Below are 14,085 nucleotides of genomic sequence, written 5' to 3' on the forward strand. Positions count from 1 at the left end.
ACTCTAGCCAGAGCAATTAGACAAACCAAAGAAATTAAAGGGATATGAATAGAAAAGAAGAACTCAAACTATCCCTGTTTGCTGATGACATGATTATATATTTAGAGGAACTCGGAAATTTCACCAGAAAACTTTTAGAACTCATAGGTGAATTCAGTAAAGTAGCAGGTAACAAGATCAATGCTCATAAATCCAATGCATTTTTATACATAAGTGATGAATCTTCAGAAAGAGAAGTTAGGAAAACTACCCCTTTCACAATAGCCTCGAAAAAAATAAAATACTTGGGAATCAATCTCACAAAAGAGGTGAAAGACCTCTACAATGAGAACTACAGAACACTAAAGAAAGAAATTAAAGAAAATCTTAGATGATGTAAAGATCTCCCATGTTCTTGGACAGGCAGAATTAGTATTGTCAAAATGGCCATACTACCAAAAGTGCTATACAGATTCAATGCAATTCCAATTAAAATCCCAGTGGTGTACCTTACAGAAATAGAGCAAGCAATTATGAAATTCATCTGGAAGAATAAGAAACCCAGAATAGCTAAAGCAATCCTCTGCAGAAAGAGTAAAGCAGTGGGTATTGCAATACTAAGCAATAGTAACAAAATCGGTATGGTATTGGTATCAAAATAGAAAGGTAGATCAATGGTATAGAATAGAGGACATGGACACAAACCCAAATAAATACAATTTTCTCATACTAGACACAGGGGCCAAAAATATACAATGGAGAAAAAGACAGTCTCTTCAACAAATGGTGCTGGGAAAACTAGAAATCTATATACAACAGAATGAAACTAAACCCCTATCTCTCACCCTGCACAAAACTCAATTCAAAATGGATCAAGGACCTCAGAATCAGACCAGAGACCCTGGTCCAAATCATCAACATGTCGATTTAGGATCAGACTTCCTTAACAGGACTCCCATAGCACAAGAAATAAAAGCAAGAATCAACACCTGGGATAGATTCAAACTAAAAATCTTTCTCTCAGCAAAGGAAACTATCAGTAATGTGAAGAGAGAGCCTACAGAGTGGGAGAATATCTTTGCCACTCATACTTCAGATAAGAGCGCTAATTTCCAGAATCTATAAAGAACTCAAAAAACTCTACACCAAGAATACAAATAATCCAATCAACAAATGGGCTAAGGAAATAACAGACACTTCACAGAAGAAGATGTACAAGCAATCAACAGATATATGAAAAAATGTTCAACCTCTCTAGTAATAAGAGAAATGCAAATCAAAACTACCCTAAGATTCCATCTCACCCCAATTAGAATGGCGATTATCAAGAATACAAGCAACAATAGGTGTTGGCGAGGATGTGGAGAAAAAGGTACACTCATACATTGCTGGTGGGGTGCAAATCAGTGCAGCCACTCTGGAAAGCAGTATGGAGATTCCTCAGAAAGCTTGGAATAGAACCACCATTTGACCAGCTATCCCACACCTTGGCCTATACCTAAAGGACTTAAAATCAGCATACTACAGAGATACAGCCACATGAATGTTCATAGCTGCTCAATTCACAATAGTCAGATTGTGGAACCAACCTAGATGTCCTTCAATTGATGAATGGATAAAGAAACTGGTGTATATATACAATGGAATATTACTCCGCCATAAAGAATGATAAAATTATGGCATTTGCAGGCAAATGGATGAAATTGGAGAAAATCATGCTAAGTGAGATAAGCCAATCTCAAAAAACCAAAGGACGAATGATCTTGCTGATAAGCAGATGATGACACATAGGGGGGGTGGGAGGGGTTAGTGTTAGGGTTAGGGTTAGATTTAATGTGAGGGTTAGGGAGGGTAGGAAGAATGGAAGAAGGAAGGACTGTACAGAGGGAAAAGAGGGGTGGGAGGGGTTGGGGGAAAGGAAAAAATAACAAAATGAATCAAACAAAATTACCTTATGTAAATTTATAATTACACAAATGGTATGCCCTTACTCCATGTACAGAGAAACAACATGTATCCCATTTGTTTACAATAAAAAAAAAGTATGCCAATATGGTTAATACATACTTTTTGTTTGTTTGTTGAGCAGCTTGTTTCTGAGTGTGTGTATGTATGCATATGAGAGCATGTGTGTGTATCTACATCTGAAAAAAATATTTTAAAGGCAGAATTAAATTACGTGTCTTTTTTTATTTCCTTCATACAGAGCGCACTAACAAAGCTCACTATCCTTAAGTTGGTAGACATAATTGGCAGGCATTTGTTCAGGAGGTTGCTGTACATTTTATATATAACATTATTTATACATTGACAAAATTTAATAAAATAGAGAGTTGGGGTTGTAGATCAGTGGTAGAGCACTTGTCTAGCCTGTGTGAGGGGCTGGGTTCAATCCTCAGCACCACATAAAAAATAAATAAATGAATAAAGGTATCGTGTCCATCTACAACTAAAAAAATTTTAAAAAAGACAAATCTCTGTTTTTTTTCCTTTTAGTCCTGAATTACCACTGTTACTTTCAGTGACTGAGGAAATTAGTCATTTTAACTTGCGTTTATCAATCTGAGAAATAAGAGGAACTCTTGACCTTGGTAGATGATCCCTGACGGTGGTATTCTGAACTGATTCTGAAGTGTTTTTTTAAAAAGGAAAATTCCTGGTGTCCAGGCCTGATGAATGGAGGAATCTCTGAGGTTCTCTGTGTATTTAAAACAATGCCTTGTCTGAGGATAGTGGTAAAGGAGGACGAGACTGTTCAGAGACCAGGCTAGTGAACAATAATCCGGAATACCCCCGTGGGGGGGCAGGCATCAGTTCTTCCTGTCTGGTCCTCTCTCTTCCTCATCCAGAGAGATAAATGGATTCTTTTGTACTCTCCCTGAGTCTTATATGTCCTGGGAGGGCCAAGCTAGACCCATGTTGAAAGACTTGCTACCTCTTTAACCCTAACCCTAACTCTAACCCTGTTTAGAGAGTCCAGTAGATACTTGGAGCCCTGCATGAAGCATCTCTGAGGCATTCTGGTGCAAGGCAGTGCACCCCTCTGCTCAGACCTGCTCACAGGTATGCCTCATATTTCCTCTCACAAGACATAGAACAGCTGAAGTATGAGACTGGCGACTGAGTTGGACTACCATGAAGGTAAAACAATTAGTGTTGATTTTACTTTCAAACCTTTGTGCCATCTAGGAAAGTTTCAAGTGCCCATTTTTAAAAATTGGTAACATTCCTCTGTTTCCTTGAAGTATGAATCCAGTGGGAAATCTCTGTGGTCTGCCAGTACTCTAGTTACTTTACATGCAGAGTACTATCATTAAATTTAGTGCTAAGTTGCTATTTTTATGGTTTGAACGTATCCCACAAAAGCTTCGACATTAATGGGGGAATATTCAGAGGTGAAATAATTGGATTATGAGAGCTGTGACCTAATAGTCCACCTAGTCTGACTAACTGCATGGTAATTATAGGCAGGTATGGAATGACTAGGTTACTGGGCTGTGCCCTGGGATGGTACATCTTCCCTGTAGTTCCCTGCAGGCATTTCTCTCTCTCTCTCTCTCTCTCTCTCTCTCTCCTTCCTGGCCCCCATGAATAGAGCAGCATTCTTCCACCACACCATTCCACCATGAGGTTCTCTCACATCTTGACCTAGAGCAATAGCGTTGACCCACCATGTACTAAACCTCTGAAACCACGAACCCAAAACAAACTTCCTCCTCTCATTTGTTCTCCTTGGGTATTTTGGTCATAACAACAACAACAACAACAACAACAACAAATTACACAGTGGCTTTAAATATTTTTCCTAAATTGCAGATTTCATGAGAATAATAATCAAATAATCCTTCTATTATCCTCCTAAAACTTAGCATTATATTGGGTAACCTAGAGATGCCAATGGATGGCTTTGCCATCAGGTTTGTTTGTTTTTTGGCAAACAACTCACGATAACTTTATCTGTAGATTGCCTCTTTGTCTCCCTTCCTTCGTTCTTCACAAAGGACTCCAAATGTATGGTAATTGCGCTCCTTGACAAATCATCACATGGAAGACTGCAGGCTGATTCTGTGGGTTTCAAACTAGGGGCCCCACCACAGAGTCTTTCCACCTCATGACCTTGGTTTGTAACCTGCTACTCAGTGCAACACATGGTAAGCATGGCCTCACTTGAAAGCTAAGGAGAAATGCAAAATTGTGTTCTTCCTCTTCTTCACTGACTTAGAAAGCTTTTGAGGGAGGTTGGGTGATTGTAAATCTCCACAGATTCTAAAATGCTGCAACTGAACCTCAGAGAATTAACCTCAAACCTTAAGATACCATTCAAGATGAGTTTCACATTCTGGAAGGATTGAAGGAGTCATTCCAAACCTAGTCTTTGCAACCATTTAATGGGGAAAAGAGAACTGGACTCTTCTAGGAGGAGAATGAACTACCTATGCTTTTGTAAAGATGCCTAGTAGTCCATGTCTAGAAATCATTCCTTAATTTTCTCCAATCTGTTTGGAATAGCAGGTAAAAAAGCATTTATATATTGTCTCAATATCTCTGGAAATGTGTAGTAAAAATGTTTGTTGAAGTACCCTCATTGTCATCATTATCTGTTTTTATATTGATGCTGGGAAGTAGTGGGCTTAGGAACCAGTGAGAAACTGGGTTTAAACCCCGGATTTATTGCTTTATCAGAACTACGTAACTTTGCGTGGATTTTTTTAACCTCTCTGAACCTTAGTCTCAAATATAAAGCTGGACTGTGAAACCAACTGTTTACAATTACTTCATTTTGATTTACGACTTTACCAAGGAAGAACTTGAGAAGACATCAGTACCTCCCATGTAGCCTGTAGTCAACAAACTTTTAAAATTATCACCACCATCCTCTTTCTCCTCCTCAACCTCACCAACATTTTGTCTCTAGCAGTAACTGTTCTATTTTTTAAACTACTGTTGAAATCTAAATTGTTTATTGCTTTGTTTTTGACCAGTGGTTTGTTTTCTGTGTTCAGATGCATAACTATATTTTCTTTGGGGGAATAAATACAGGGTAGTAGCTACATCCTCCATCTCTTACAGGATTAAAAGGCTTCTCAAAAGAAATAAGTGCTGGTTTTCTGTTGAACAGTAGGGTGACTATAGGTAATGAACATACATGTGTATGTCTTAATCAGTTTTTCTTTATTGTAGCAAAATGGGGTTCCCATATCCCTTTCAAGGCTATGCCTCTAATAATGAGAGACCTCCTACTAGTCTACACCTGTTATAGTCCCCTCCCTTCTTCAATAGGGCCTAGCTAGAGACAAAACCTTCCACATGAGATCCTTTATGGGACATTTCAGATCCAAATTATGGTAATATATACTTGTAAAAAGCTAGAAGCTGGGTTTGTGGCTCAGTGGTAGAGCGCTTGCCTAGCAAGTGTGAGGCACTGGGTTTGATTCTCAGCACCACATATAAGTAAATGAATAAAAAATAAAGTTCTATCAACATCTAATATACATGTGTGTGTATATATATATGTTTTATATATATATATGTGTGTGTATATATATATGTGTGTATATATAGATGTTTTTTTTTTCAAACATCTAGTAGAAAGGATTTTTGGTGGGTACATACCAGGGATTGAACTCAAGGGCACTCGACCACTGAGCCACATCCCCAGCCCTATTTTATGTTATTTAGAGTCAGGGTCTCACTGAGTTGCTTAGCAACTCACTGTTGCTGAGGTGGTTGGTTTTGAACTCACTATTCTCCTGCCTCATTCTAGGGTACCCACACATATGTAGAATTTTTATGTGTCAATTTAAAAATCAAAAAGTTAATCCTCTTCAGTAGCAATAGATAGGACGTATCTGAGAACCCACTTAATCTTACAGGACCATGGCAAATGAGATGGTTGCTAATGAGAGAAGAACCAATGGGATGAAAAATATTAATGGATTATATCCACAAATTTGAAATGCAACTGTTGCAATAAATGAAACAGGTCATTACTGAAGAAAAATGAAGTGAAAGTTTTACAATTTGAATACTTGTAAATAGAATTATGGTTTGGTAACCAACATGTGTTCCTTTTTTTAATCTCGATTTTTCCAAATAAAGCATAACACTCCTAAAAGAACAGAAGACTTCCTCTAGAAATTGCAAAGGGTTTTTTATAAACATGAAGCAAATGTGTGTGTGATAGTGTTTTTTGTTGTTGTTGTTGTTTTTTCTCAGAACACCAGTTATTCTAGTCATGGCACATGTTTGTTTCATTCTCATGAAAGTTATTTGAGGTAGATCACATTATTTATATTATAAAGATAAGAAAAGCAGCCACAGATTAATAAACTGGAACTTCACTCAAAATATGGGCTTGTGCTACATAAAGATTGGTAAAAAACACATAGATGTTGGAAATTGTTGAACCTGATTATTAATTGCAGAGAATATATTATAACATGTATCACATACCTAGTTGCTTGTATATGTGTTTGATTTCAAAGTTAAATTGTGAAAAACCGTGTAGTCGTGGACTCTAGTTTCATATCCCAGGGAGAATTGAGCATACTCGGTGGTTTCTCAATAAATGTTTGTGGAAGGGCTGCCGAATGAGCCCCGCATTGTTCCTCTGAACTCTCTGCTGTGTGTTGACACAGCTTCTCCGCAGGATGATCTTCGCCAGCACAAATTCTTTTCTCCCACGCTTCATTTTCCAAGTGGTGTTAACATGTTCTTGGTTACCTACAGAGAAGAACCAAATTGCAAGCTCAGTTTCCTTAACTTTCTTCTCTTCACAAGTTTGATACTTAGTCAAACCATCTTATAAATTATTTGTAAACTTGTAATTGTGTTAACAAAACCCATAAAACATTTGTCAAGTTGACCCAATTATCAAAGAAGACAAGACCAAGGCATCTAGTGAGTCTTTCCTGAGTTTCATTTTCACAGAGAGTATAAGGAGACAAGTAGTATCTTTATGCTTTTCCATAAACCAGAGCTAAAAATCATGTTATGTGTTCCCATGATAAATCATGCCATCCGTCACAGCATACGCATTTGATCCCCATTGTGAAACATCAAGAGAGCTGTCACCACTGCTCTGGCACCAGTATCTCCAGTAAAAATTGGAAATGCTGTGCGATCTTATTTAGAGAATGCCTGGGTGCTGCTTGCCAGGACTTTGGGTCCTGATGTTTTATGAGTTATTCTTTAGCCTGTGTACTTCTGTCACACTTGACAGGTCTGATTAATGTTCTTTAGGCTCATACTAATTTTTAACAAAGGAGAATACCCAGTGTTATTAAGAAGGGACTGCTTGGATCTGTTATAGAGGTGCAGGATACAAAAATTAAAAATATTTGAGTTTGATGTCTATACAACATTTGAAACCATGCAAATAAACATAATCAATAATATCTCTTCAGTGCTAAATAGCCCCATAAAAACTATTTGAGTCATTTTGGACTAGCAGGGGCAGCTAAAGAGTAAAATTGTCTTCTGTGGACTAAAAATGATCTGGAGATGAGAAATGGGGGGATTCTTGTCCTTTGAGAGGTGGTAAGACAGTTGGTTCATTTAACATCAGGGTGTCAAACAAAGGCAATTTTTTTAGATGAGACTTTAGCCTAATGACTGTGACTGCCTAGTAGTCACTTCCAGTGTCTGGCAGGCAGTTGAGGTATTTTTCAAAGGCCCACAGGGTATGTATCATTGCACTGAGCATTTTATGTAGCAAACCCGTTGCGATGGTTTGGCATTATTTTTTAAAATCAGTTTTCAGTTCCATCTGTTCAAGAATAGGTAAACTGAATCGCTTTGGTTCCTTTGTTTTTGTTTAGGGAAAGTTATCTGTTCAATTGAGATGAATAGTAATTGGATTATATTACTGTAATTCATTTATTAATGGAGCATTAGAATCCACAGTAGTGTGTTTCGATCTGAGAACCCACAAATTACCAATTAAACACAATCTTCTATCCTAAAACAATGTGATTATTTTTATTTAAGCCTGTTTCAGAAGCTGGGTCTCTCGCTGCCTGCATACATCTTTGTTTAAAAAGCATTAGAGGAATATTACTGAAGCTGAAGCCATTGTCTGTCTGTTATTTGCACAGGGAAATGGTGATAGCTGTTCATCTAGACTGTAGCCCAACCACTTTTGGGATATCTCTTCTGCATGTTGGCTAGTTAGAGCAAGTTTTATAAGCAAAACACTCAAAAATTAAACCACACTAAAAGTAAAATTAATTTATTTTATTTTAGTTTAGTTTAGTGGTAAACTACTCAATGAATCAAAGGAAGGCCAAATTGCTGTGAGTGGGAATTCTATTTTCTTTAACAATATTAGTAGAGCACTGTTTTATATAAGGCTCCATTTTAAATCCTTTTTGCCTTGTTGCACATTTAAAGCCATCCATGTCTTCAAGCAGAACAGAATGTAACTGAAGACTTAAAATGAAGACTCAGGAAAAGCCAAGTAGTGATGCAGAGCAACCCTGCAACAGGTATCAGATGAAACGGTGAATGTTGCAGTCCTGAACGTTGATGAACTCTGGATTCTGTGAGTTAACGGTGAAGGGCTCTGTGTGCGTATGCGTAGCCAGAAAAGTTTTCAGAGAGGAGGCGAAATTTGAGTCCAGTTTTGAGGAATATATGAGAGTTCATAGGCATTTTAGGTCCCCCAGATCCAAATGGGAGGCATGGTAAGAGAAGAGCCGGGAGGTAAGTGGACACTGGAGAGTGGAGAAGCAGCAGTGTAGAGAGGAAGCTGGGGTTCAAAGGGCAGAAGTGAATTGACAGGAACAAGCACTGGTTTTTCAGGGAGCAGAGGAGTTACAAAGTGTTGTAAAACATCAAAGCTTTCCTGGACATTGTGGAAAGAGTGAGCATGTATGAATGTGTAGTGAGATTCAACAAGAAGGCTGAGGATACTAGTCCTGAAGTGGTCCCAATAGAAGAGGTCAGAGAGCTGGATGAGGGATGATGATACAAAGTGATAAGTGGACCAGGATGTTCTAGAAAAGGAGAGAGAAAACCCAGAGAGAACTGTTTCACAGAAGTAAGAAATGCATAGGTCTTGAAGTCAGTATCAAGGAGAACATAAGTCTGAAGGTGTGAAGGAGTCACAATGATGAAATCCAAGAAAAATCTGTTGGTCATGAGAATATAAGCTTTTGAGAACACACTGAAATACAAAGAAAAACAAAAGTTAGAGTGGAAAAGAATAACCAGATCATTTGTGAAACATTAAGACTGGTGCATTCTATAAACTAAACAATTACAGACAATACTTTCAATAGACTTTTTATCCCCCAGATAAAATCATTAGAGGGATATATATGCCCATGACAGGGTGGGATGAATGGTTAAAGTATCACTAGACAATCAGAGGTCAAAGCTTGTGCATGCAATGATGATCCTGCATTATAGTGAAACCCTGCGTAAGCCATGCTGCTCTTTCCTTGGCTTTCTTTTTTAAAAAATTTTACTTATTCTAATTAGTTATAAATTATAGTTGAATGCATTTTGACAGATCATATATGGAGTATAACTTCTCATTCTACTGGTTGTACATGGTATAGAATTTCACTGGTCATATAGTTATATATGTACATAGGGTAATAATGTCCAAATTATTCTACCATCCTTCCTGCTCCCACAAACCCTCCCCTTCCTTCACTTCCCTCTGCCTAATCCAAAGTATCTCTATTTTTCCCTACCCTTCTCCCCCTTATTGTGAGTTAGCGTCCACAATCAGAGAAAACATCTGACCTTTGGATTTTGGGGATTGGTTTATTTCACTTAGCATTATATTCTCTAACTCCATCCATTTACCTTCAGATGCCATAATTTCATTCTTCTTTAAGGTTGAGTAATATTCCATTGTGTATATATATCACATTTTCTTTATTCGTTCATCTGTTCAAGGGCACCTAGATTGGTTCCATAGTTTAGCTATTGTAGATTGAGCTGCTATAAACATTGATGTGGCTGTGTCACTTTAGTATGTTGATTTAAAAATCCTTTGGGTATAAAATAAGGAGTGGAATAACTGGGTCAAATGGTGGTTCCATTGCGAGTATTCTGAGGAATCTCCATAGTGCTTTCCATAATGGTTGTACCAATTTGCATTCCCACTAGCAATGTATGAGTCTGTCTTTTGCCCCGCATCCTCCCAACATCATTCTTTAGAGAAAAATTGAAAGCATTCCCTCTAAAAACTAGAACAAGACAGGAATGCCCTCTTTTACCATTTCTATTCAACATAGTCCTAGAAACTTTAGCCAGAGCAATTAGAGGAAAGAAATTAAAGGAATTCAAATAGGAAAAGAAGAATTCAAACTATCACTATTTGCCAATGATATGATTCTGTATTTAAAAGATCCAAAAAATTCTACCAGAAAACTTCTAGAACTCATAAATGAATTCAGCAAAGTAGTGTGATATAAAATCAACGCCCATAAATCAAATGCATTTCTATACAGCAGTGATGAATCCACTGAAAGTAGAAAAACTACCCCATTCACAATAGCCTCAAAAAAAAAAAAAAAAAAAAAACTTGGGAATCAATCTAACAAAAGAGGTGAAAATACCCCTACAATGAAGACTACAGAACACTCAAGAAAGAAATTGGAGAAAACCTTAGACGATGGACAGATCTTTCATTGGCTTTCTAGACTGCTTTATCCTTCAGGGTCATTCTATTCCAGATCTGAGCACACCAAATCCATTGCTTCACATCCTTTCCACCAGTAAGGCTTGGATTCTTTGCAAGGTCTCTGCTGCTGCTTCTTCACCTTGACTCTCCTTATGCCTTGTGATGAGGAAGGCAGTTCTCTCTACCCTATGTAAAAGGGATATCGATATTTGCCACCATCCTCATGACCAGTAGGAACTACATAACATGCAGAGCCCAGTGCACAATGGGAACATGGGTTCAGTGTTGTAAACTAGAACAATGGCAACATTAAGCCAAGCAAAGCATGGGGCCTCTTTGCATAGTGTCCATAAAGACATCCCTGTCAAAAGAACTGTTGAAAGCCAGCAAGTTGTAGGTATCATTCTGCTATCTGAGAAGAAACATGATACAAAAGAATTTTATGAACATTTAGACAAAATGGTGAGTATTGATTGCCTGAAGTTCATGATGTCAAGTGATGTCCAGCAGCCTGTTGTCTTGGCCAGGCATTCCTCCAATGGCCATTCAAAGTATCAGAATACTTACTCCTGTGTTTCCCATGTAGCTCACCACTGATTCCAGAAACTGGAAGATGTTAGGACTCTTCCAGAATAGCACAACTGGAAGTCTCCTCTCACTAATTAACAAACTGGATTTCTAATAGGCATACAGTGGGGAAGCACTCTAATCTATTACCCAAAAATGCTGATTCTAAAACTTCTGAATTATATGATGTGGTTTTTTTTTTTTTTTTAAAAAAAGGCATCCTTAAAAAACAGGTAGTTTTTTTTTTTTTTCTTTCTTTCTTTTTTTGGGGGGAAAGTTTTATGTGATTTTTGGTATGTGTTCTCTGGGGCTATCTGCTTTACTGCAATGGAATGCAGGCTTTACTGTGCTCTGTGTGCCCACAGAGTAGCACTCAGCACACTTCAATCCATATGGCTCTCAGCTGGCAGTCTAGTGCCATGTCTTGGTGTGGTGGCCTAAGTATGTCCATGAATGTATTCTTTGATTCAAATTTGCATCTATAGTGGGCATTTCTCAAATATTTATTGAATGAATAAGTGGAAGTTGGCACTATATGGACCAGGAGGGTGGTTTAGGGTGCTTTGCTGCTTTCCTGATAGTAGGAGGAAATAAATTTCAGTACCCAGTCAAGAAGTTTAACTTGTGTCCCTGTCCACAGCTAACACTATCTTCACTGATGAAATATGTACTTCTGGACAAAATGTGTATACATTACACATACATTAAATGTATTGAATCATTAAATAAAGGAATTATATGTTCATGGATTTTTCATGATTGTGTACTGGCATTGATTGCCCTCCACCCTCATTAGTTTTGTGTGAGTATTTTGCTGCAAACAAAACTAGCTGAGAAAGGTCAGGAGACATGTTTGACCCAGAGTGTCCAAAGTTACAATTAAGACAGATACGCACGTGGCCTAAGGCTGTCTAGCGATAGGGAATCCAAGATGTCCCTGCTTGCCCCATTGCCCCTCCCATCCTTTCTTGTTCATTTTTATTAAGTGGTAGCAGGTTTTACTGCAGCTACTCCAGCATCTTGCTGTCTGGAGGATATTGTTTTCCATGGTGGATGTTGTTTTGTATCTAAAACAACTGTGACATTGATCCTTTTCAATAGGCACGAGATAACGTCTCTTGCCATCATCCACTGCCTCCACCAGGACATTCTAGGAATCTGTATCTAATTACCTGTGCAGCTAATTACCTCTTCCATGTTAAGCAGAAGCAGTAATCTCATTTCCCTTTCAAGTCCATTTTATGGCATCAGACTGTATTATATTCCCCCTTTTAATGGCTCCTGACAAAATTACAGCAGCACCACCCAGGACTTGACAAGGAATCAGCCTGCCCGTGACACAGCTGTACCTTGTGTGTTTTCTGTTGAGTCTTTTTCTTTTATTACAGTGTGCTATTAAATACCTATATATCCGAATCATCTTCCCATAGCTCCATTTGTTTGATTAGCATTGTGATACTGTGACAAGACAGTATATCAGTAGTAATCGATCTGATTAGCATGGAGATGATATGAACACAGATTGTATTGATGTTTAATAGTACAGGCATCCAGGTGCTGTAAACATTATAGATGTTTTTGTATGCTTCGTGCAAGGTCTCTGTAATGAAGACAGCAACCACAGCAGATTTTAGAGCTCGATGATTTATTTTCTGCCAAGTGCCACAATGGGTCTTGCATAGTATATAGCACTCCTGTGCTGGATCCTGCACAAAATGTTTTAATCAGTGTTCCAAATAACACAAATATTTTCACTGGACAGATTCTAATATTGCTTTATTAAGAGATGCTTGCCACACTGCAGTAAGAGCTTACTGCCGTCTCATTGAAAACCAGCCACATTCTTCTCTGAACTATATCCTCAGGTTACTTTATTATTATAATGCATTCCATATTTTAAAAGACCTGCTGGAGTTTTGTGTGACTCACCCTCTTTCCATTCACACCATGTAATCAAGCTTAATATTTACCAATCTTGTTCGTTTTCACTTAGATTAAATTTTTTTTGCTAAAGATCACATATTGATCTGGATTTTGCAGGTGAAGGAAGAATCAGCCAGCCACCATTTGGGAGCTGGCTCTTGGCAGCCTGTGATGAACAGAAGGGACTCTCTGCCAAGGAACATTTTGTGTAAATTGATGGAACCCTTTTTGCCTGGGATACAGAGAAGAGAGGAAATTCCTAGAAAAAAGACCAGGCTTTGACACCAGCTGCATATTCTGACATCTACATATTTCTACAAATGCTTTTTTAAGTTATAGAAGTGGAGGTCAGGCTCTTCCTTTCATTTCTTTTTGAGGAAAAAAAATATTTAGAGCTTAGAGTTTTTACCATTTCACATGTATGTAGTTTTGTGGACTGCCAATTTCTTTTCTGTTTTCTAGAATGTTTGGTAATAGAAAAATAAAAGATGGTACAAGAACTGAAATGTGCTCCTAAGAGTTCTACCATCATTTGTATCGCGCGCGTGTGTGTGTGCACACGTGTGCACATGCAGCCTACACATTCTTACACAACTGCACATGTCTGCACATGATATATTTATTTACTTTCTTTTCTGGCACTCCTCGAGTTTTCTCACTCCTGCCTTCCTCTTCCATCTCCCCTTTCTACACAGACAAATAGTGCCCGAACCAAACACAGTTGCTTATTTCTAATATTCACGGTTGCCATTCATGCTCCAAGGTCGCCAAGCACGCTCTGTCCTTTGACTCGGAGTGTTTCCCCTCCCTCTGATCACCAGCATTCCTTGAGGGCTACTACTACTCCATTCTACTCCAAGGACTGTGTTTAGCCACAGGTGCTCCCACTTCCCCTCCCCTTCTCCTTTCTCTTATTCTCCTTCCTCTACTGGTCTTCCTTTCACTCATTTATTTACATATTTTTAATTGACGCTTTA

The 14,085-nt window shown here is 38.1% G+C and overlaps 1 protein-coding gene and 1 long non-coding RNA gene across 4 annotated transcripts in view; one reads left to right on the top strand and one right to left on the bottom strand.

Annotated features, from left to right (window-relative positions):
- The window catches only part of PARD3B (par-3 family cell polarity regulator beta), a 1,072,202-nt gene that overhangs the window by 330,642 nt on the left and 727,475 nt on the right, over positions 1 to 14,085 (top strand). The window lies entirely within an intron of this gene.
- LOC306655923 overlaps positions 1 to 14,085 on the bottom strand; it is a 341,597-nt gene that overhangs the window by 312,051 nt on the left and 15,461 nt on the right. Inside the window, exon 2 of the long non-coding RNA XR_013762350.1 lies at positions 6,040 to 6,702. This is a non-coding gene — a long non-coding RNA (uncharacterized lncRNA). The remainder of the gene's footprint in view (positions 1 to 6,039; positions 6,703 to 14,085) is intronic.

Source organism: Sciurus vulgaris, assembly GCF_902686455.1.
Source record: "Sciurus vulgaris genome assembly, chromosome: 3".
Lineage (NCBI taxonomy): Eukaryota > Metazoa > Chordata > Mammalia > Rodentia > Sciuridae > Sciurus > Sciurus vulgaris.